General features: G+C 36.4%; 1 pseudogene; it reads left to right on the forward strand.

Moving 5' to 3' along the window:
- Positions 1 to 2,012: 2,012 nt before the first annotated feature.
- LOC114029074 lies at positions 2,013 to 2,810 on the forward strand (annotated as a pseudogene).
- Positions 2,811 to 4,065: the final 1,255 nt, after the last annotated feature.

Consider the following 4,065-nt stretch of genomic DNA (forward strand, 5'->3'; position numbering starts at 1 on the left):
CCTTTGACTTTTTAAATCCCTCTCTTCTTGTTGATTTTGAATGTATTTTGGAATAGCTTAATCTTGCTTATATGTAGCTTAAGACATACATTAAAAAAAAAAGTCAATTAGTCCAGGCAAGCAAAGTTTTTGTTTTTAAATCTTAGATATTCAGTCCAAAGTTTTCATGTGCTATGAGTATAGTCATATTATTCTAGATTTCATCTAGGAAAATTTAAACAGAAAGTATAGACAAGAATGATCCAGAATGAAAAGGTATGGAGAGGCTGTGGGCTGCATTGGTAAAAGGTACAGCCTTGATGATGAATAAATCCATCTAAGTATTTAATTGAAAGTTTATTAAATGTAGTGTTTTGTGGTTATATACACTGTACTTTTTTAAGATCTAACCAAAAACATTAATAATAATAATATTAATAATAATTATAATATATAACAGAGAAAGATAATAGATAAAAATGCTTTTGGCCATTCTAGATGTAACTTTGATCTTTAATAGCAATTTAACTTCATCATGGTGTTTTCAAATCTGATGAAAGCAGTGTTATTTTTATGAAACTACTCATTCTTTTTTATGTTGATAGGGCACAGATGTCGTACCAGAAAATTGTTCAGTTATGTGATAGACATGTAATTATCTTGTGTCTAGTCTGCATATCTCTGATGTGAGCATGATTTCCCATGTTTTCCCTGCAATACAAAGTTGCTTTGACATGTACAGTTTCAAACCTAGATGCTTACTTAAGAGAGATCCTAGAATATTAAAAATAAATTCAACAACTCAGTGTCTTACATTTGAGATTTGATGACCATTATTTCATTAGAGAATTACAATCTGAATCTAAATAAAACATTGAGCAGCAACTTTTGTTTTATTTATTCCACTTAATAAATATTTGTTGGATAGAACTGACATCTTTATAATATTTTGAACCTAAAAATTTTGAGGTTTTTTGAATCTGCTTTTCCATAGCTAGTATAGCTGGTAAAATTATTTTTCTTTTCTTACATTTATGGTTAGCAAAGTTGTTATCTGATTGTTGAAATGTTAACTTTAAAAATAACAGTAAAAATGTCTTAAAGCTAAAAGAAAGGTACAAATAAGGGGACCAAGGTAGAAAGTTATAAAACTTACATTTCTGATTAAATGAATAACAGAATCATACACACACACACACACACACACACACACACACACACATATCACATAATAGCAAACAGGTTATGAGGAAACTCATCACTTTGTTTGTTTGTTTGTTTTTCCCTCAAAAAGTATACTTGTAAAAATAGGAAGTGTTAGACTTAGGAGATACCCAATCAGCATCACTACTACATTACTATATTTTTTCCATCACTTGCGTAAGTCAACAATAAATAAATTTAAAAAATCAAACCCTGATTTGTAGTATTTGCCAACTTCCAAAGTTTAAATGTTCACACTGAAAAATTTATAACTGACTCTTGGTATGTGCTGGCTTCAGCACAATACAGCTTCTAGTCATGGTAACTCATGAAAACAATCTGTAGATGTTAGATACATTTTGTTGGAGAAAATATTCACATGAATTTTGATCAATCAATCAAAGTTTATTAAAAGTCTACTGTATTAAGCACTGTACTAAGTGCTGGATTAAAAAAAAAGATCCTCGAAGTATGGGTGTTGGGTTAATTGAACTCTTTTCAATCATTCAACAAGTATTTGAGAACCCAGTATATATAAGGTATATGGTAACTATTCGTTGGCAATGCAAAAGTAAATGCTATCTATTATTATTATAAAATACATTTAAGGCAGCACCTCAGTTTTTTAGCACTTTATTTAGGAAAACCCAAGAAAGCCACATGGAGCAGGAAAACTGCACACCAAATAATGATGCTGCTTTTCCATATAATCTTTAGCTGAGGTATTTAAAGAGCAGATAGGATGGTGATTATTGCTAGTGGGTGTCCTACTAACTGTAGTATCATAGCCTTTTGGCAAGATTAGTTTCTCAGAGTCGCAGGCAGCCCCTATGAGGGCCCTGTCGCCGGTGTGCGATGCCCGACTGGAGCTGCCGCTGCCAACGCCACCGTTGCCGTCATCTCTGGGGACTCTGAGGCTCGCACCGGCCTGGCCCCGCACCTCATGGCCACCAGCGCCTGCTGCTCTACTTTTTCGGCGTCTTCATCTGCTACTTCTATTACGGGATCCTGCAGGAGAAGATCACGAGGGGAAAACACGGAGAGGGTGCCAAACAAGAGAAGTTCACATTTGCCTTAACCTTGGTCTTTATCCAGCGCGTGGTCAATGCAGTATTTGCCAAGATCTGGTGGATCGGACCAGGAACTGGCTCTATGCCGCCTCCTCTCTCCTACCTGGATGCCGTTGGTCTCCAGTGATTCTGCATTACAGTTTGTCAATTATTCAACTCAGGTCCTTGGCAAATCCTGTTAACCTTTTCCAGATATGCTCCTTGAATTGACTCTCCTGAAGAAGAAATACCCAGTGGCTAAATACCTCTGTGTGCTCTTGATAGCTGCTGGAGTGGCCCTCTTCATGTACAAGCCCAAAAAAAGGAGTTGGAGCTGATGATCATTTGGTTGGCTATGTAGAGCTACTTTTCAGCTTTATCTTCATGACAGTTGTGTACTTTGGCCCTCTGACCTGCTCCATCATCACCACAACCTGCAAGTTCTTCACCATCTTGGCATCTGTGATCCTCTTTGCTAACCCTATCAGCCCCATGCAGTGGGTAGGCACTGTGCTGGTGTTCATGGGTCTTGGCCTGAATGCCAAGTTTGGCAAAGGTTCCAAGAAGACATCCCTCTAGGAAGATCCAGGGATTCACTACAAAGCCATTTAACTTATTTTCTCAAATCTCAACATCTCCTTGAGAACTGGACTCAACAAGGCAAGAGGGAGGGTTCTAGGGGTTTTTTTGTTTGTTTGTTTGTTTTGTTTTTAAGAAAGAAATCATAGATTCTAAAAAAGTGATATTGTTGGATTTTGCATTTTTTTAACAGGAATGAGTAATGACTTTTCTTTGTGATAAGATAGAGGGGGGCAGTAACCTAGCCTACCTCAATAAAAAGAAGAGGGAGATTTTGATTAAAAAATTAAAAAAAAAGATTAGTTTCTCAGTAATGGAAGATTTCACCTAAGTTATGAGGATTCAGTGAATGGGGTACCTTTCTTTCACTGCGTGGGTATGCAAGAATGTTTTTCTTTAGATACATTCATTATTATATGCTCTAGTCGACAAGCATTTATTAAATGTCTAGCATGTGTGTCAGTCACTTTGCTAAATGTTAGGGATAATACAAAAAAGGTAAAAATAGCCCTTGTTCTCTAGGAGCTCACAGTCCAATGAAAATGCTCTGATGGAAAAGCTGTCAAGGGGGCTACTGGAGTAGATGTTTGTCTTCCTTCTTGTTACCTTCACCAAGGGTTCTATATTATATGGTTGTGTGTGTACCTTCCCTACAATGTTGTGAAAACCCTATTTGCCAGTAGAATTAGTCTGTGGTTACAGGACAATTCAAATACAGTCTAGGCTATATTCCATAAAGGTGATTAGATTATTACTTTGTCTCATTCATCTCAGGAGACATTGGGGATGATCTAATTTTACATTTCCATCACTAGCATGGAAACAAGAAAAGAACTCAGTACTTAGACTAGGGTGGAAGGTATATAGAATATTCAAAATGGACAAAGTGAGCCTAATTCCTAGAAATAGGCTACAAATTCAGACTGGGACCAGCAAAAAAGATGCCTTAATGCTGAGCACCTTTAGTTTTGAATGTATTAATACTTTTACTTTCCCTTACTGGATTGGTCCTAGTGCCTAGATGGGGGATAGTAGGAAGGGATCTCACTCAGTGTAGAGAAAAAAGTGATTCAAGTTAACCTTTAAGTATGGAAAAGGGTACAACTATAATTATATAAGTATGCTTGAAAGTGTTCTCTCATGTAAGCATTTCTCTGAGTTCTACTGAAGAGACAAGCATCTGGTAAGGAATCCCACAGAAAGAAGCAACTGTGTTGAATGAATTTGTGTTATCATCATACTTTAGCATTTAGGA

Source organism: Vombatus ursinus, unplaced genomic scaffold (assembly GCF_900497805.2).
Source record: "Vombatus ursinus unplaced genomic scaffold, bare-nosed wombat genome assembly UNPS02014909.1, whole genome shotgun sequence".
NCBI lineage: Eukaryota > Metazoa > Chordata > Mammalia > Diprotodontia > Vombatidae > Vombatus > Vombatus ursinus.